Here is a 21,318-nt window from a genome sequence, read left to right as displayed (position 1 = left end):
GACCTCCATGGCTTGGAGGACTTTCAGTTCTGTGTGGGGTCTCAGCCAGTCCAGCTTGTCCAGACTGGTGTAAGTTGTGTTTTCGGTCACTGATGTTGTGCTAGCAGTTGTTCTGTACTGTTCCTGGCTATTTACTAGTTGCTCTGGAGGACAAACTAAATTCCACAACTCACTATGCTGCCATCTTGTCCCCATCTCCCCATCTCTTTATTCTCAATCTTTCCTTTTGTTTTAATATATGCCCCCAGGCCTTCACCCTCAATCATACTCACATTCGGCTTCATCCAGTGTACTTATATTATTGTGCTACACCCAGGTAGTATTGTGCTATCCATTTCTGAGTTTTTATGATCAGTCCTATTGCACAATCTCTATTCCTTCAGCACCAATGACCCAATCTCTACCCTATTTCTATCTCATGATTACCCGTGTCCTAAACTTCAATTCTGCAAATTCATTCATTAATGTTAGTTCATGTAAATGAGACCATTTGGTATTCGTCCTTTTGTTTCTGGCTAATTTCACTCAGCATGATATCCTCAAGGTTCTTCCATGTTGTTAGTGCTTCATGACTTTATTCTGTCTTACTGCTGCATAATATTCCAGCGTATGTATATACCATAGCTTGTTTAGCCACTCATCCATTGCTGGACATTTTGGTTGTTTACATCTCTTGGCAATAGTAAATAATATTGCTATAAACATTGGTGTGCAAATATCCATCTGTGTCCTTGCTTCAGGTCTTCTGAATATATACCTTGTAATGAAATTGCTGGATCATATGGTAATTCTATACTTAGCTTCCTGAGGAATTGCCAAACTGCCTTCCAGAACAGTTGTATCATGTTACATTCCCACCAACAATGGATAAGTGTACCTTCACTCTACATCCTCTCCAGCACTTGTCATTTTCCTTTTTTTTTTTTTTTTTTATCATGGCTATACTAGTGGGTGTCAGGTAATATCTCATTATGGTTTTGATTGACATTTCCCTAATAGCCAGTGAAGTTGAGCATCTTTCCATGTGCCTTTTAACCAGCTGTGTTACCTCTTCTGAGAAGTATGTGTTCATGTCTTTTGCCCATTAAAAATTTTTTTTGTCTTTTTATTGTTGAGTTTAATAATCTCTTTATATATTCTGGATACTAAACACTTATGTGATATGTGGTTTGCAAATATTGTTTCCCATTGCATAGGCTGCCATTTTATTTTCTTGACAAAGTTCTTTGATGCACAAAAGTGTTTAATTTTGAGGAGTTCACATTTATCTCTTTCTTTTTTCAGTGATCCTGCTTTGGGTATAAAGTCTAGGAAACCACCTCCTATTACAAGTTTTATCAGGTATTTTCCTACATTTTCTTAATGTAATCTATTTTGAGTTAATTTTCATACAGGGTGTGAGATATGGATCCTCTTTCATTCTTTTGCATATATATTCAGTTCTCCAAGCACCATTTATTGAAGAGGCTGCTCTGTCCCAGGTGAAATGGCTTGACTGTCTTATCAAAGATCAATTGTACATAGATTAAAGTGTCTATTTCTGAACACTATTCAATTCTATTGGTCAGTATACGTGTCTTTATGCCAGTACCATGCTATTTTGACCACTGTAGCTACATAACATGCTTTAAAGTCAGGTAGTGTGAGACCTCCGACTTCATTTTTCTTTTTCAAGATACTTTTGGCTATTTGGGGCACTCTACCCTTCCAAATGAATTTGGTTATTGGTTTTTCTGTTTCTGCAAAGTAAGTCATTGGGGCTTTAATTGGTATTGCATTGAACTTAAAAATCAACTTGGGTAGAACTGACATCTTAACTTTAGTCTTTCAATCCATGAGTACAGTATGTCCTTCCATTTATTTAGGTCTTCCATGATTTCTTTTAGCAATTTCTTATAGTTTTATTTGTTTAGGTATTTTGTATCTTTAGTTAAATTTATTCCTAAATATTTTATCCTTTTGGTTGCTAATGTAAATGGAATTTCTTTTTGATGACCTCCTCGGATTGCTCATTACTAGTGTATAGAAACACTACTGATTTTTGGGTGTTGTTCTTATACCCTGCCACTGTGCTGTACTCATTTATTAGCTCTAGTGTCTTTGCTATAGTTTTTTTGGATTTTCACATAAAGTATCATGTCATCTGCAAACTGAATTTTATTTCCTCCTTTCCAATTTGGATGCCTTTTATTCCTTTTTCTTGTCTAATTGCTCTGAATAGAACTTCCAGCACAATCAGGGATCCAGCACATCCTTGTCTTGGTCCTGATCTTAGAGTGAAGCTTTCAGTCTTTCCCAGTTGATGTTGATGTTAGCTTTGGGTTTTTCATATTTTTCCTTTATCATGTTGAGGAAGTTCCCTTCTATTTCTATCCTTTGAAGTGTTTTCATCAAGAAAGGATGTTGAATTTTGTCAAATGCCTTTTCTGCATCAATTGAGATGATCTGCTTTTTCTGTTTTGATTTTTTGATCTGCTGTATTACATTAATTGATTTTCTTAGGTTGAACCATCCTTGTATATCTGGAATAAATCCCACTTGGTCATGGTATATAATACTTTTAATGTGCTACTGGATTCAATTTGCAAAAACTTGGTTGAGGATTTTTGCAGCTATATTCCTTAAAAAGATTGGTTTGTGTTTTCGTTTCTTATGTTATCTTTGTCTGGCTTTGTTATGGGGGTGATGCTGGCATCATAGTATAAGTCAGGTTTCTTTTCCTCCTCTTCAATTTTTTTGAAGTGTTTGAGCAAGATTGGTACTAATTCTTTATTGAACACTTGGTAGAATTCACATGTGAAGCCATACAGTCCTGGACTTTTATTTTTGAGGAGTGTCTTGTTGATGGATTTAGTCTCTTTACTTGCAATTGGTTTGTTGAGGTTGTCTTTTTCTTTTTGGTCAATATTGGTTGTTCGTGCCTTTCTAGGAACTTGTCCATTTCATTGACATTGTCTAGTTTATTAGCATATAGTTGCTCATCATATCCTTTCATTGCCTCCTTTAATTTCTGCAGGGTCAGTGGTTATGTCTCCTCTTGCATTTCTTATTTTATTTATTTGCATCCCCTCTCTTTCTCTCTTTTTCTTCTCCTGTCAACCTACCTTAGGGTCCATCAACTTTATTAATTTTCTCAAAGAACCAAGTTCTGGTTTTGTTGATTTTCTCGATTTTTTTTTGTTCTCAGTTTCATTTATTTCTGCTCTAATCTTCATTTCTTTCCTTTTGTTTGTTTTGGGGTTAGTTTACTGTTCTTTCTCAAGTTCTTCTATGGGAACAGTTAATTATTCAATTTTTGCTCTTTCTTTTTTTTAATATGGGTATTTAAGGCAATAAATTTCCCGCTTGACATTGCCTTTGCTGCATCTCATACATTTTCATATATTGTGTTTTCATTTTCATTCGCCTCGAGATATTTACTGATCTCTTGTAATTTCCTCATTGACCCACAGATTCTTTAAGAGTGTGTTGCTTGCCTCCATTTGTTTGTGAATTTTCTGGCCCTCTCCCTGTTACTGATTTCCAAATTTGTTGCATTATGATCCAAGAAAGTGTTTTTTATGATTTCCATCTTTTAAAATTTATTGCAACTTGCTTTGTGACACAGGTTATGGTCTGTTCTTGAAAATCTACCATGAACACCTGAGAAAAATGTGTGTCCTACTGTTGTGGGGTGTAACGTTCTGTAAATGTCTGTTTAGTCTAGTTCATTTATCATATTAATTTTCTCTATTTCTTTATTAATCTTCTGTTTAGGTGTTCTATCTATTGATGAGAGTGGGGAACTGAAGTCTCCAGCTATTATGATAGAGGTGTCTATTTTTCCCTTCAGTGTTGTCAGTGTTTACTTCATGTATTTTGGAGCACTCTGGCTCAGTGCATAAATATTTATGATTGTTATGGCTCCTTGTTGAATTGCTCTTTTTATTAATACATAGTGCCCTTCTTTGTCTCTTTTAATTGTTTTACATTTGAAGTCTAATTTGTCTGATACTAGTACAGCTACTCCTGCTCTTTTCCGATTGTTGTTTGTTTTCCCAACCTTTCACTTTCAATCTATTTTTGTCCTTGGGTCTAAAATGAGTCTCCTGTAGATATACGGATGATACTGTTTTTTAATCCATTCTGCCAGTCTGTGTCTTTTGATTGTGGAGTTTAATCCATTAGCATTTAATTTCAATTATTACTGAAAGGACAGTACTTTCTTCCACCATTTTGTCTTTTTTATTTTGTATGTCATATATATTTTTTTTTTCTCTTTACTGATAGTCTTCATTTCTACACTCTTTTCCTGGCCTCTCTTTCCTGTCTTTTCCTCTCTGCCTGTAGTTCTCCCTTTAGTATTTCTTGCAGAGCTAGTCTCTTAGTCACAAATTCTCTCAGTGATTGTTTGCTGAAAATATTTCAATTGTCCCCTTACTTTTGAAAGATAATTTTACTGGGTATAAAATTCTTGTTTGACAGTTTTTCTCTTTTAGAATCTTAAATATATCATACCACTGCCTTCTTGTCTCCAGGCTTTCTGTGAGAAACCTGCACATAATCTTATAGGGCTTCCATTGTATGTGATGTATTGCTTTTCTCTTGCTGCTTTCAAAATTCTCTTTCTCTTTGACATTTGCCAATCTGATTAGCAAGTGTCTTGGAGTATATCTATTTGGATCTATTCTGTTTGGGGTATGCCGCACTTCTTGGATCTGTAATTTTACCTTTCACAAGAGATGGGAAGTTTTCAGTATTTATTTCCTCCATTAGTCTTTCTTCTCCTTTTCTATTGTGTTCTCCTTCTGGGACACCACCAACACATATATTTGTGTGCTTCAAGTTTTACTCAATTCCCTAAGACTCTGGTCATATTTTTCCTTTCTTTTCCCTATATTTTCTTCCGTGTGTCAGATTTCAGATGTCCAATCCTCTAGTTCACTAATCCTGTCTTCTGCCTCTTCAAATCTCTTGTTGTAGGATTCTATTGATTTTTTCATGTCTTCTATTGTGCCTTTCATTCCCACAAGTTCTATGATTTGTTTTTTATACTTTCAAGTTCTTCTTTCTCTTTGCCCAATGTCTTCTTTATATCCTCCTTCAACTTGATTTATTATTTTTTTCTTTTTTTGGCTTGGGCAGGCACTGGGAATTGAACCCAGGTCTCCGGCAGGGCAGTCAAGAACTTTGCCTGCTGAGCCACAGTGGCCCACCCTTGATTTATTTTTAATGAGATTTTCCACGTCTGTTTTATTCCTTTGGCTAGGCCATATCTTTGATTTTCCTAGTATGACTCTTTTTTTTTTTTTTTGCTGGCATCTAGGCATTTGATTTCCCTAACTAGTTTATTCTGGAGACTGTTTTCACTCTTTTACGTAGATTTTTCTTGCTAGATGGCTGTGTTCTCTATCTGTTCTCAGACACTCAGTTCAACTTACTCAGACTTCTAACTCAGGTTTGTTTTAACTTATCAGAATTTTTCTGTTCTTTTTTTTCTGTTTTTTGCCCTGCCTATGTGGAGAATTTTTTTTCTTTGAGGAGGGTCTCCTCAGGTATTACAGACTCCAGTCAGATTTTCCCCAACCAGACAGGTCCATGTCTCAGGAGGAAATTGTAGCCAGTATCAGTTTTCTCTGAGGTTGAGACACAACAGGTGGAGAGACTTTCCTATGAAGCCTCTAGACTCTGGGCTTTTCTTATCCTGCCCAGCATGTGGCACTCATCTACACATGGGTTCTCATGAGGGTAAAGTGATGTAGTGCCTTTAACTTCAGCAGAGTCTCCCTGCTAGGGGCATGGTTAAGACAGAGATAAGCTAATATGAAGGCTTTAATTGCTTCAGTTTTCCTGTCCCTGGGGCCTGAATTCCTTGAAGGAGGGATTCCACTTTGAACTGGACCCCACCTTTCTCTTGGGGAAGATACACCCTTTAGAGAATTAACTCCTTTCACCTGACTAGTTACTTTGTGTCTCAGACAAGCTTAATTCTCCCCTTGCCTGGGGCAGTGCCAGAGCCTAAGAGGGCTTCCAGTTCTATCTTATGAGCTGTTAAGGATCAAAAAAGTGAGAGAGGGGAAAATGCCTTTTCAGAGCAGAACCCCTATTCCTTGGGTTTGTCGATCAAGAGCTTAATTGGTTTGTGGCTCTAAGTATCTTCAGGCTCTATGTGCCCCCATTTCTTTGGGTCCAACCCTTTTCCAGTATTTTGGGCTGTCTGACTCAAAAAACCTCTGAGTTGGGTTTTTTTTTTTCCCATTAGCCCCACCTCCTTTCTTTTGGGGCAAAAACTCCTAGTACCTTTAGTGCTTCTTCCAGGATTATCTGTGCTGGGAGCCTGTTTTCAATAGTCAGAATTTGTTAATTATTTCCACAACTCGAACTTGGCTAAGTTGAGCCCTTGCTGATAATAAATTCTGTTTTCTTTGTGTTCAGGGAACCAGCTTGCCATGCCCTTGAGGAGCAGCAGTCTCTGTGGCTTGGGGGACTTATAGTTCTGTGTTGGGTCTCTGTTGATCCACCTGGTCCAGACTGGCATATGCTGTGTGTATGGTCACTGATGTTCTCCAGCAGTTGTTCTGTACTGTTCCTGGTTATTTACTAGCTGCTCTGGAAGAGGAACTAAATTCCACACCTCACTAAGTCACCATCTTGTTCTACCTCCTGCCTGATATACCTTTTTAAATGGATAAGGGGAAGATTTTAGAAGAATTGCGAGGAGCTTAATCAAAAGGGCCTAGATTGCTTTCAAGAGACTATTGGTATAATTACATAGAATCTTGAATAGGGCATGAGATCTTGTTGGTTTGTACAGGTTAGTGTGATGCCCCCAATATATTCCAGAGTAATCTGGCCCATGAATAAAGAAGTATTTGCATCATCCCCTTGGGGGACTGGGAAGAAAGGAGAAAATATTAAACCTCCCCATCTGGGGAATTCCTGATATTTTTGCAAATAGTGGGGACAACCAATTCAATAGGCTGAGCCTTTGATATTGGGGTTCACCCCTATGAAACTTATTCATAGGAGAAGCTAAGCCTACTTATAATTATGCCTAAGAGTCACCCCCAAAGAACTTCTTTCGTCACTCTGATGTGGCATATCTCTCTCTCTCTAAGCCAACTCAGCAGGTATACTTACTGCCCTCCCCTCTACACAGGACATGACTCCCAGGGCTGTAAATCTCCCTGGCAACATGGGACAGGACTCTTGGGGTGAGCCAGAATCTGGCATCATGGGATTGAGAAAGTTTTTTGGCCAAAAGGGAGAAAAGAGAAATGAAACAAAATAAAATTTCATTGACTGAGAGATTTCAAACAGAGTTGGGAGGTTATCCTGGAGGTTATTCTTATGCATTATATAGATAACCGTTTTTAGTTTATAGTATATTAGAGTGGCTAGATGGAAGTATCTGAAACTGTTGAACTGTGTTCCAATAGCCTTGATCCTTGAAGATGATTGTATAACTATATAGCTTTTACAGTGTGACCATGTGATTGTGAAAATCTTACATCTGATCCTTCTTTTATCCTCAGTATGGGCAGATGAATAAAAAATAAGGATAAAAATAAATAAATAATAGGCTGGGATAAAGGATAAAAAATGATTAGATTGAAATACTACTGATCAGTGAGTGGGAGGTATAAATGGTATGGGATGTATGAATTTTTTTCTTTTTTCTTTTTATTTCTTTTTCTGGAATAATGCAAATGATGAATGTATCATTGCAAACAGAAAGAAAGGTTACCTTGTTTTAAAGTGACAGAGAATTTGGCAAAATTGTGTCCTGGTGTTGGATGAAAGGGAGAATTTGAAAGCAATGAGCTGGAATATCTAGCTGAGGAAATTTCCAATCTAAATGTGGAAAATGCAGCCTGACTTCTCCTTGCAGCTTATAGTAAAATGTGAGAAGATAGAGATAAGCTGGGAATTGGATGTGAGTACAAAGAAACCAGAAATTGATAATCTGGAAAATTCTGGGCTTCCAGAAAGTGAGACCCCAGAGAATAGTGCCCCACATGAGGATTTAACCAATTATGGAACCAGTCAGCCATTTCAGAAAAGGCCAGTGTTGGAGATAGAATTACCCAGAAAGTGGGAAGTTCTATTATCTGATGGTTTTGACTCCTGTATGCTGCATGCCAAGCCAAAAAATTTTGTAAGATCTTTATAAATGGAGCCACTACCAGTCTGAACTAAAAGGGACAGGAAATGGACAGATTGAAGAGAAAGTGATTAGAAAGGCAGAACCATGGAACCAGGAAACCTGGGGCCAGAAGAGCGGGCCCACTCATGCATGTGGACAGGGTGAGTTTGCCCTGGAATTTACAGAGGGTGAAGCACATTCACCAGGGATTGATGGGAGCCTGGCCACCACCCCACTGTTCTGAAGGGATTGAGCATGTGCCCCCAAAATGGCTGAAACTCAGGTTGCTGCACAGATGCTTGAAGAGGGTAGGCCAAGTACAATATTGTCTCCCAAGTGCTCATCAATATTGCAATCCTCATTCCAGTTTTTGGAGAGAAAAACGTAAGCCATTGGAAAGGGTGGGACTGCCTCTCTGTCAAGCCCTGAGTATAAAATGTCATTCTATTATTGACTCTCAAACTTTGAAATCTAATAAAGTTTGCCCTGAAGATTTCAGGAACTGTTTGGGACCTTGACCCCTGTTTTCCTTCCAGTTTCTCCCTATGGCAATGGGAACATTTATCCTATAACTGTCCTTCCTTTGTGTAATTGGAAACAGATAACATCTCTTGAGTTTCACAGGTCCACAGCTAGAGGAGAATTTTGCCTTAAGACAGACCATACCTGTAGCTGTATTACTTGTACTTTTTTTTTACTTTGTTTTGTATTTGTATTGTTACTGAAATGGTTTAAAACTTTTGTGATAATGTGATAGAATGATTGTATTTTGTATATGGAAAAAACATGTATTTTTGGAGTCCAGAGGGTGGAATGTGCTGGTTTGAAATGGTTATGTGCCCCACAAAAGCCATGTTCTTCTAATCCAGTCTTGTGGGGGCAGACCTATTGTTGGGTTTATTAAACTTCCCCACCTGGGAAACCCTAATACTCTTTCAAACGTTAGGGACTTCCAAGTTAGTCGGCCAAACCCTTGATCTTGAGGCTTGCTTTTATGAAACTTCTGTAGCAGAGAAACTAAGTCTACCTATAACTATGCCTAAGAGTTAGTTCCAGAAAACTGCATTTGTTGCTTAGATGTGGCCTCTCTCTCTTTCTAAGCCCAAGTCTGCAAGAATTATCATTACCCACCTCCCTACATGAGATATGACATCCAGGGGTGAAAATTTCCCTGGTAATGTGGGACATAACTCTCAGGGATGAGCCTGGCCATGGCACCATGGAATCAACAATACCTTTCTGACCAAAATGGGGCAAAGAAATGTAACAAAATAAGGTAGCAGTGGCTAAGAGAGTTCAAGTAGAGTTGAGAGGCTATTCTGGAGGCTACTCTTATATAAACTTCAGCTAGATATTGCTAATTACCACAGTTTGCCAAACCCTGACCAACATCATTCCTGTTAACCCTAAAGAACACCTGTGCTCTATTGGAGAGTCTACAAAAGTTTCACTTTCCAGAAACCTGTGATACTCAAATGTAGATTCTTTAATGTCACAACCTGGCTAGGCATAGGAAAGCCAATGTGTTATAGAGTCTTCCCATGTATTTACCAGAATCTTTAAGGGGATACTTTGGAGGTGGTTTTTTGGCTGCATATTTCCTCAGACTCAACATTTTTATTAAGGGTTCCACTTGGTTGCCACCATAATCACTATTGCCTATGAAATCTGCCATGTTTGAAGCATTGAAATTAGAATGTGCTAGCTAATGCCGTCACTAGTGAAAAAGAGACATCTGGGAGCTGGCATGGTACTATCAAATAAATCTCGGTGTGTTTTTTTTTTTCAACATGACAATTTCACAAAACTCCAATATCAGACAAGGCCATTCTGTGACTGTGATGGACCAAGACCAAAATAAGATCACTCCATAATCATATCTGAACACAGACAAAATATGAACATTGTCCAAACCACCAAAAAATGACCAAATATCCTTTCTTTTTTTTTGTATGCTGTATGGCAGGGGACACATTTCTTTCTTTTTCCACACGAGTGTCCTGTTATTGAAGCACCAGTTGTTGAATTTTTTGTTTGTTTGTTTGCTTGTTTGTTTGTTTTTGGGAAGTGCATGAGTCAGGAATTGAACACTGGACTCCTGCATGGCAGGTGAGAATTCTACCACTGAACTACCATTGAACCCTCCACCAGATATCCTTTTATTCTGGCTAATAGACGTAATTACTTCTTCTTTAACAATTAGAGCTAAGCCTTACTTCATTCCTCCTAGCTTATAGATAAGATTTATTGATTTTTCTCAACTGCATAATTACTTCTGCTTCCTGACAACATCCAAATCCATACTAAAGCCCCGTTTCCCTAACGTTTCCCAAATCACCAAATGGAATCCCAAATTCTATAGCAAGTCCTTTCTAATGCCCTCTTACTGAGATGCCTCATAATTCCCTAAGTTTGTATTCAGTACAATCAATCCAAGTTGCTAAATTATATATGTATTCCTGGTGTTCTTTGGTCAGTGGGCGTCAACATCTAGAACTCTTTGCTTTTATTTTTAGGAAGCAACTGGATTGATTATTCTGAATTCCACTCCAAAAGCAGAATTTGAGTCTCCCAGAAATGTTCCTTAAGCCCCAGTTTTACTGCAATTTGCAATAAAGCTTTTTCACTCAACCACTGTAGCCAATCCAGCTCTAATTTTATAGCCCATGCTCCAAGGAGAACATTTCAATAGTTACCACCTCTCTTTTGCCCTGAATACCACTATATTGCCTGCACTATCACTGTTGATACTAGTTTTTGTATAGTCTTTCATTCACAGACAAAGATAGCATTTTTAAGATGAGAAAAGGTGTTGGGTGTGGTGAGGGCCCCACAGTAAAGTTGACTGGGTCCTAAAATGCTGTGATTTTTAAAATTCACACACACTTGCACACATACCTGTTCCCTTAGCATGATTGATTTGGAATAAGTTTGGCTATTTGCCTTGTTCCTTACCACTATCCCCCTATCATCTTAGATGCCATTACTGGTGTAACACAGTGTATATCTTCCCTTATGGTGAATTCTCTTCTGCAACTCCCCTTTTGATCCCTGATTTTCATTAGGACCCCCAGTTTTCTCTCTGTTAGGCATATATCAACCTCAATAGTACACAGAGTTAAATCTTTTCCTCCCAGGACTCCTGTTCCGAAAATATCTATTGATACATGTAGAGTGTGGTGTTGTTTATCTGCAGTTACTAAAAGTGAGCTCCAACTCTACTCTGATGCCCTCTTACTGACATATATTTCACTGAACAACATATGTATAGGAGAATGGGATTTCCTTCTCCCTTTTGCTCTTTATCATCCTATAGGAGTTGGGAAACATGTTTTTTTGATTAGTATATTCAGTAAAATAAACTATAGTAGACAGCCAATAATATAAAGAGAAAGCATCTCGTAGAAGATCCAATGTGAAGAATATGAAGGACTTCCAACCTCCCTTTATGGATATAAGATAAGGACTTGCCAGGATGGAGGCACAGGTGGAATTTAGAATGAGCTACTCATTTGATTTATGCTGCTCTTCAAGGTTAGCACTAGAAACATGTAGTTTGGTCAGTGTAGAAAGGACCAAAAATGGGAGAGAAGACTAGAAAAGAGGAAGAAAGGCAGTAGAAGGACTCTAGAATGCTCATCTTGCTTGGTGTAGGCCTTGATAGTGCACACATAAAATATATACATAATCATAGTCTTTAAGTAAATCTCAATCAATTGAAAAGTCCTTAAAGAACTGAGAAAAGGTCAAAGGAAACAAGTAAGATAAAGGTTTCTTCATTAATAGTTTGGTTAAGAGAACTCATTTTGAAAATACTATGAAGTTCCCATATACCTCTCCCATAACACTTTTATAAAAGCATTTTTAATGCTCTTCAGGTTTATCTTACCCAAAGCATATACTCAACACATTTATTACATGGAAACACTCTTTATGGTGATAAATTTGCTACTCTTCCCTACTGAAAAATTTCTATCAATCAACCAAACTTAACCAGCGATTTTTGTGGTATGTTTATATTTGATTACTATTGTTCTAGTTTGCCAGCTGCTAGAATGCAACACACCAGAGATGGATTGGCTTTTAATAAAAGGGGATTTATTTTGTTAGTTCTTCGGAGGAAAGGCAGCTAACATTCCACTGAGGTTTTTTCTTATGTGGAAGGCACAGGATGGTCTCTGCTGATCTTCTCTCCAGGCCTCTGGGTTCCAACAACTTTCCCGTGTGACTTCTTTCTGCATCTCCAAAGGCCTGGGCTGAGCTGCAAGTGCTAAGATGAGGAATGCTGAGCTGCTAGGCTGTGCTACGTTGTGCTCTCTCATTTAAGCACCAGCCAATTAAGTCAGACGACACTCATTGCAGCAGACACGCCTCCTAGCCGACTGCAGATGTAATTACCAACAGGTGAGGTTCACGTACAATTGGCTTGTGTCTGTAGCAACAAGACTAGGTATGCTCACCTGGCCAAGTTGACAACTGAATCTAACGAACACAACTATGATCCATTTTTCAAATGAAATTTTTAATCCATTCCCCAGGTGTTCTAGTTTGCTAGCTGACAGAATACAATATCCCAGAAATGGAATGGCTTTTAAAAAGGGGATTTAATGAGTTGCTAGTTTACAGTTCTAAGGCTGAGAAAATGTCCTAATTACAACAAGTCTATAGAAATGTCCAATCAAAGGCATCCAGGGAAAGATACCTTGGTTCCAGAAGGCCAATGAAGTTCAGGGTTTCTCTCTCAAGTGAGAAGGCACATGGCGGACACAGTCAGGGCTTCTCTCTCAACTGAAAGGGCACATGGTGAACACGGCATCATCTGCTAGCTTTCTCTCCTGGCTTCCAGTTTCATGAAGCTCCCTGGAAGGCATTTTGCTTCTTCATCTCCAAAGGTCACTGGCTGGTGGAATCTCTGCTTTGTGGTGCTGCAGCATTCTCTGCTCTCTCTGAGTCTCTCATTCTCCAAAATATTTCCTCTCTTATAGGACTCCAATAAACCAATCAAGACCCACCTAAATGGGTGGAGACATGTCGTCCCCTAATCTAGCTTAACAACCATTCTTGACTAAATCACATCATCCAGGGAGATGATCTGATTACAGTTTCAAACATATAGTATTGAATAGAGATTATTCTACCTTCATGAAATGGGATTTATATTAAAACATGGATTTTCTTAGGGGGCATACTTCCTTTCCAACCAGCACACCAGGGAAAGCAAATGACTTGAATGCACTGACCACAGAAACCAGTGCTATTTTTTTTCTCAGTCCTCACACTATTTGGCTTCCTTCAGTTGTTTTTTTTTTATTAATTAAAAAAAATTAACACAACATTTAGAAATCATTCCATTCTACAAATGCAATCAGTAATTCTTAATATCATCACATAGATGTATGATCATCATTTCTTAGTACATTTGCATTGATTTAGGAAAAGAACTAGCAAAACAACAGAAAAAGATATAGAACGATAATATAGAGAAAAAAATAAAAATAATAAAAAATATATAAAAAAGAGAAAAAAGGAAAAAGAAAAAAACAAAAACCACAAACAAACAAACAAAAACACTATACCTCAGATGCAGCTTCATTCAGTGTTTTAACATAATTACATTACAATTAGGTAGTATTGTGCTGTCCATTTTTGAGTTTTTATATCTAGTCCTGTTGCGCAGTCTGTATCCTTTCAGCTCCAATTACCCATTATCTTACCCTGTTTCTAACTCCTGCTGGTCTCTGTTACCAATGACATATTCCAAGTTTATTCTCGAATGTCAGTTCACATCAGTGGGACCATACAGTATTTGTCTTTTAATTTTTGGCTAGACTCACTCAGCATAATGTTCTCTAGGTCCATCCATGTTATTACATGCTTCATAAGTTTATCCTGTCTTAAAGCTGCATAATATTCCATCGTATGTATATACCACAGTTTGTTTAGCCACTCTTGTGTTGATGAACATTTTGGTTGTTTCCATCTCTTTGCAATGGTAAATAACGCTGCTATAAACATTGGTGTGCGAATGTCCGTTTGTGTCTTTGCCCTTAAGTCCTTTGAGTAGATACCTAGCAATGGTATGGCTGGGTCGTATGGCATTCTATATTCAGTTTTTTGAGGAACTGCCAAACTGCCTTCCACAGTGGTTGCACCATTTGACATTCCCACCAACAGTGGATAAGTGTGCCTCTTTCTCCGCATCCTCTCCAGCACTTGTCATTTTCTGTTTTGTTGATAATGGCCATTCTGGTGGGTGTGAGATGATATCTCATTGTGGTTTTGATTTGCATTTCTCTAATGGCCAGGGACATTGAGCATCTCTTCATGTGCCTTTTGGCCATTTGTATTTCCTCTTCTGAGAGGTGTCTGTTCAAGTCGTTTTCCCATTTTGTAATTGGGTTGGCTGTCTTTTTGTTGTTGAGTTGAACAATCTCTTTATAAATTCTGGATACTAGACCTTTATCTGATATGTCGTTTCCAAATATTGTCTCCCATTGTGTAGGCTGTCTTTCTACTTTCTTGATGAAGTTCTTTGATGCACAGAAGTGTTTAATTTTGAGGAGCTCCCATTTATTTATTTCTTCTTCAGTGCTCTTGCTTTAGGTTTAAGGTCCATAAAACCGCCTCCAATTGTAAGTTTCATAAGATATCTCCCTACATTTTCCTCTAACTGTTTTATGGCCTTAGACCTAATGTTTAGATCTTTGATCCATTCTGAGTCAACTTTTGTATAGGGTGTGAGATACGGGTCCTTTTTTATTCTTTTGCATATGGATATCCAGTTCTCTAGGCACCATTTATTGAAGAGACTGTTCTGTCCCAGGTGAGTTGACTTGACTGCCTTATCAAAGATCAAATGTCCATAGATGAGAGAGTCTATATCTGAGCACTCTATTTGATTCCATTGGTCGATATATCTATCTTTATGCCAATACCATGCTGTTTTGACCCCTGTGGATTCATAATATGCCTTAAAGTCAGGCAGCGCGAGACCTCCAGCTTCGTTTTTTTTCCTCAAGATGTTTTTAGCAATTCAGGGCACCCTACCCTTCCAGATAAATTTACTTATTGGTTTTTCTATTTCTGAAAAATAAGTTGTTGGGATTTTGATTGGTATTGCATTGAATCTGTAGATCAGTTTAGGTAGGATTGACATCTTAACTATATTTAGTCTTCCAATCCATGAACACGGTATGCCCTTCCATCTATTTAGGTCTTCTGAGATTTCTTTTAACAGTTTTTTGTAGTTTTCTTTGTATAGGTTTTTTGTCTCTTTAGTTAAATTTATTCCTAGGTGTTTTATTCTTTTAGTTGCAATTGTAAATGGAATTCGTTTCTTGATTTCCTCCTCAGTTTGTTCATTGCTAGTATATATAAATGCTACAGATTTTTGAATGTTGATCTTGTAACCTGCTACTTTGCTGTACTCATTTATTAGCTCTAGTAGTTTTGTTGTGGATTTTTCCAGGTTTTTGACGTATAGTATCAAATCGTCTGCAAACAGTGATAGTTTTACTTCTTCCTTTCCAACTTTGATGCCATGTATTTCTTTTTCTTGTCTAATTGCTCTGGCTAGAACCTCCAACACGATGTTGAATAATAGTGGTGATAATGGACATCCTTGTCTTGTTCCTGATCTTAGGGGGAAAGTTTTCAATTTTTCCCCATTGAGGATGATATTAGCTTTGGGTTTTTCATATATTCCCTCTATCATTTTAAGGAAGTTCCCTTGTATACCTATCTTTTGAAGTGTTTTCAACAGGAAAGGATGTTGAATCTTGTCAAATGCCTTCTCTGTATCAATTGTGATGATTATGTGATTTTTCTGCTTTGATTTGTTGATATGGTGTATTACATTAATTGATTTTCTTATGTTGAACCATCCTTGCATACCTGGGATGAAACCTACTTGGTCATGATGTATAATTCTTTTAATGTGTTGTTGGATTCGATTTGCTAGAATTTTGTTCAGGATTTTTGCATCTATATTCATTAGAGAGATTTGTCTGCAGTTTTCTTTTTTTGTAATATCTTTGCCTGGTTTTGGTATGAGGGTGATGTTGCCTTCATAAAATGAATTAGGTAGCTTTCCCTCCACTTTGATTTTTTTGAAGAGTTTGAGGAGAGTTGGTACCAATTCTTTCTGGAATGTTTGGTAGAATTCACATGTGAAGCCATCTGGTCCTGGACTTTTCTTTTTGTGAAACTTTTGAATGACTGATTCAATTTCTTTACTTGTGATTGGTTTGTTGAGGTCATCTATTTCTTCTTGAGTCAAAGTTGGTTGTTCATGCCTTTCCAGGAACCCGTCCATTTCATCTAAATTGTTGTATTTATTAGTGTAAAGTTGTTCATAGTATCCTGTTATTACCTCCTTTATTTCTGTGAGGTCAGTAGTTATGTCTCCTTTTCCATTTCTGATCTTATTTATTTGCATCCTCTCTCTTCTTCTTTTTGTCAATCTTGCTAAGGGCCCATCAATCTTATTGATTTTCTCATAGAACCAACTTCTGGTCTTATTGATTTTCTCTATTGTTTTCATGTTTTCAATTTCATTTATTTCTGCTCTAATCTTTGTTATTTCTTTCCTTTTGCTTGCTTTGGGGTTAGCTTGCTTTTCTTTCTCCAGTTCTTCCAAGTGGACAGTTAATTCCTGAATTTTTGCCTTTTCTTCTTTTCTGATATAGGCATTTAGGGCAATAAATTTCCCTCTTAGCACTGCCTTTGCTGCTTCCCATAGGTTTTGATATGTTGTGTTTTCATTTTCAATCGCCTCGAGATATTTACTAATTTCTCTTGCAATTTCTTCCTTGACCCACTGGTTGTTTAAGAGTGTGTTGTTGAGCCTCCACGTATTTGTGAATTTTGTGGCACTTGGCCTATTATTGATTTCCAACTTCATTCCTTTATGATCCGAGAATGTGTTGTGTATGATTTCAATCTTTTTAAATTTGTTAAGACTTGCTTTGTGACCCAGCATATGGTCTATCTTTGAGAATGATCCATGAGCACTTGAGAAAAAGATGTATCCTGCTGTTGCAGGATGTAATGTCCTATAAATGTCTGTTAAGTCTAGCTCATTTATAGTAATATTCAGATTCTCTATTTCTTTATTGATCCTCTGTCTAGATGTTCTTTCCATTGATGAGAGTGGTGAAATGAAGTCTCCAACTATTATGGTATATGTGTCTATTTCCCTTTTTAGTGATTGCAGTGTATTCCTCACGTATTTTGGAGCATTCTGGTTTGGTGCATAAATATTTATGATTGTTATGTCTTCTTGTTTAATTGTTCCTTTTATTAGTAGATAATGTCCTTCTTTGTCTCTTTTTAACTGTTTTACATTTGAAGTCTAATTTGTTGGATATTAGTATAGCCAGCCACTCCTGCTCTTTTCTGGTTGTTATTTGCATGAAATATCTTTTCCCAACCTTTCACTTTCAACCTATGTTTATCTTTGGGTCTAAGATGTGTTTCCCGTAGACAACATATAGAAGGATCCTGTTTTTTAATCCATTCTGCCAGTCTATGTCTTTTGATTGGGGAATTCAGTCCATTAACATTTAGTGTTATTACTGTTTGGATAATATTTTCCTCTACCATTTTGCCTTTTGTATTATACATATCATATCTGATTTTCCTTCTTTCTACACTCTTCTCCATACCTCTCTCTTCTGTCTTTTCGTATCTGACTCTAGTGCTCCCTTTAGTATTTCTTGCAGAACTGGTCTCTTGGTCACAAATTCTCTCAGTGACTTTTTGTCTGAGAATGTTTTAATTTCTCCCTCATTTTCGAAGGACAATTTTGCTGGATATAGAAGTCTTGGTTGGTAGTTTTTCTCTTTTAGTAATTTAAATATATCATCCCACTGTCTTCTAGCTTCCATGGTTTCTGCTGAGAAATCTACACATAGTCTTATTAGGTTTCCCTTGTATGTGATGGATTGTTTTTCTCTTGCTGCTTTCAAGATCCTCTCTTTCTCTTTGACCTCTGACATTCTAACTAGTAAGTGTCTTGGGGTATGTCTATTTGGATCTGTTCTCTTTGGGGTGCGCTGCACTTCTTGGATCAGTAATTTTAGGTCTTTCATAAGAGTTGGGAAATTTTCAGTGATAATTTCTTCCATTAGTTTTTCTCCTCCTTTTCCCTTCTCTTCTCCTTCTGGGACACCCACAACATGTATATTTGTACACTTCATATTATCATTTACTTCCCTGATCCCCTGCTCAAATTTTTCCATTCTTTTCTCTATAGTTTCTATTTCTTTTTGGAATTCAAATGTTCTATCCTCCAGTTCACTAATTCTAGCCTCTGTCTCTTTAAATCTACCAGTGTAGGTATCCATTGTTTTTTACATCTTTTCTACTTTGTCCTTCAATCCCATAAGTTCTGTGATTTGTTTTTTCAGACTTTCTATTTCTTCTTTTTGTTCAGCCCATGTCTTCTTCATGTCCTCCCTCAATTTATTGATTTGGTTTTTGAAGAGGTTTTCCATTTCTGTTCGTGTATTCAGAATTAGTTGTCTCAGCTCCTGTATCTCATTTGAACTATTGGTTTTTTTCCTTTGACTGGGCCATGCCTTCAATTTTCCTGGCTTGATCCGTTATTTTTTTTTGGCGTCTGGGCATTTAATCAGATATCCCTGGATATGGGGCCCAGCAGGTTGAAAGATTTTCCTGTAAAATCTCTGGACTCTGTTTTTCTTATCCTGCCCAGTATGTGGTGATCGTCTGTCTGTGGGTCCCACCAGTAAAAGATGCTGTGGCTCCTTCAACTTTGGAAGACTCTCGCTGTGAGGGAGGGTCGCCAGCTGAAGCGTCTTTGGGGAGTGCCGATCCAAATCTCCCAGATGGCCCGGGAATCCGCGCATGGGGGGGGTGCCGGCCTCCGTGGCTTGGGGGAGTGCCGATCCAAATCTCCCAGCCGGCCTGGGAAGCCAAGCGTGGCTTGGGGTGCTGGTCACCGCGGCTTGGGGGAGTGCTGATCCAAAGTTCCCAGCTGGACCAGGAGGCCACGTATGTGGAAGGGACCCCGGTCGCTGGCCTCCGCGGCTTGGGGGACCTCCGATACAAATCTCCCAGCTGGCCCGGGAGGCCACGCTTGTGGGGGGGCACCGGCCGCCGCGGCTTGAGGGGACCGCCTGTCCAAATCTCCCAGCCATCCCGGGAAGGAGGTAGGGAGGGTCTCCAGCCACCAGCTGTCACAGCCCGGGGAAGTGCGTGCCCCTCAGGGATCTCACCGCAGCGGATTCTCCCAGCCAGTTTAGCCGTTCCAAAATGGGGTACGCTGTCTTTTTGGTCTCTGTCATGGCTCCGGGAGCTGTTCTGTACCGTTTCTGTTTCTTTAGTAACTGTTTTGGAGGAGGAACTAAGACCCGCACATCTTACTAAGCCGCCATCTTCTCCGGACTGATCTTCCTTCAGTTTTAAAATCTTACTGCTAACCTCCATCTTGAGCTCTCTTCTGTGCTACCGAACTCTCTTTCATGCTACTGTGTCTCCTTCACTTGCTCTGCTTTCTCTATCACTCTCTAATTAAAAGTACTTCTCAAGGAAAGGTTCTTTATTCATTTAAAAGCAAATATTTGAGGATTATTAGTTGACATGCACTGTATTAGGTATTGGGATATGATATTCTCACTGTTTGTCTCTTTGCAACTTCATTCCTACTATGAATTCTGCAATCTGTCTTCTTCACTGTTGAAATCATAGTGCCTAAAGAAGCCCAGCACATGGTAGGCACTCATTTTCTTTCAAGGAATAATAATTAAAGAGCTAAAATTTATTGAAAACTTAATATATGTGTCAGGCCCTATTCTAAATGACTGATGTCTGTTCTTTCTCTTCATCCTCACAACCATGCTAACAGGTAATATAATAACTATTTTACAAACAAGCAGAATAGGTCAGAGAGGATGAACAACTTTCTTAAAGTCAAACAATGAAAAAAAAGCCATGCTAAGCCATCTATGATACTAATTTTAAAAATGCCAAAGGAGAGGTATGAATTAGGCTTTCATGGCAAAGGTGGTATTTCTTGTAGGATGGATGATATATGTAAATGTGGATTGAGCATAGTGATGACAGTTCAGAGTAAAACATGAACTGTGTTCTAGTTTGCTAGCTGCCAGAATGCAACATAACAGAAATGGAATGGCTTTTAAAAAGGGGAATTTATTAAGTTGCTGGTTTACAGTTCTAAGGCTGAGAAAATGTCCATAGAAGTCTATAGAAATGTCCAATCAGAGGCATCCAGGGAAAGATATCTTGGTTCAAGAAGGCCAATGAAGTTCAGGGTTTCTCTCTCAAGTGGAAGGGCATATGGTGAACACAGAGTTTCTCTCTCATCTGGAAGGGCACATGGTGAACACAGCGTCATCTGCTAGCTTCTTCTCCAGGCTTCCTGTTTCATGAAGCTCCCCAGGAGGCATTTTCCTTCTTCATCTCCAAAGGTCGCTGGCTGTGGACTCTCTTCTTCATGGTGCTGCAGCATTCTCTGCTCTTGCCGAATCTCCCATTCTCCAAAATGTTTCTTCTTTTATAGGACTCCAGAAACTTCTCAAGACCCACCTGAATGGGTGGAGACATGTCGTCACCTAATCCAGTTTAACAACCACTCTCGATTACATCACATCTCCAGGGAGATGATCTGGTTACATTTTCAAACATACAATACTGAATAGGGATTAAAAGAAGTGGCTAACTTTACAAAATGGGATTAGGATTAAAACGTGGCTTTTCTAGGGTCCATACATCATTTCAAACCAGCACAAACTGTTTGCACATAACATGCTTCATATTGAAACATATTTACTCAACAAAAAAATTATATCTCTTTTTGGTCACTGCTGTCATCCATTAGCTTTATTTTATATATGTAAAATTACACAGCAGGATTATTTAAAGATATATTCTAATACTGATCCAAGAAGTTCAAGTGAGTGCTGCTTTGCTACATTTGCTGTTTTGCATGGTTGGAAATGCAAACACCTTGGTACTGTCATCCACTGCTATCCTTGTTCTCTTCCAATCCCACCTTCTCTCTGTTGGCCTGGAAGTTTTAATAGTAAAGGAAGGCTACAGATAATCTTTCAAATGGATAATCAGGGATCATGTGTTCAACTAAATTAAAATTATTTGTAGCTATATTTAGATAATAAAATGGTGCTATTCCAAATGAGGTTCAGACTTCT

At 38.2% G+C, this 21,318-nt stretch overlaps 1 protein-coding gene across 35 annotated transcripts in view; it reads left to right on the top strand.

Annotated features, from left to right (window-relative positions):
* LOC143656990 (uncharacterized) overlaps positions 1–21,318 on the top strand; it is a 402,509-nt gene that overhangs the window by 36,380 nt on the left and 344,811 nt on the right. Inside the window, exon 2 of one of the 35 annotated variants that reach the window (XM_077128837.1) lies at positions 1,285–1,341. The exons of the other annotated variants lie outside the window; for them this stretch is intronic. The gene's annotated coding sequence lies outside the window, so the exon portion shown is untranslated. The remainder of the gene's footprint in view (positions 1–1,284; positions 1,342–21,318) is intronic. 35 annotated transcript variants of the gene reach the window in all.

The sequence above is a fragment of the Tamandua tetradactyla genome, chromosome 15 (genome assembly GCF_023851605.1).
Source record: "Tamandua tetradactyla isolate mTamTet1 chromosome 15, mTamTet1.pri, whole genome shotgun sequence".
In the NCBI taxonomy this organism is placed as follows: domain Eukaryota; kingdom Metazoa; phylum Chordata; class Mammalia; order Pilosa; family Myrmecophagidae; genus Tamandua; species Tamandua tetradactyla.
This window is presented reverse-complemented; position numbering and strand designations above follow the sequence as displayed.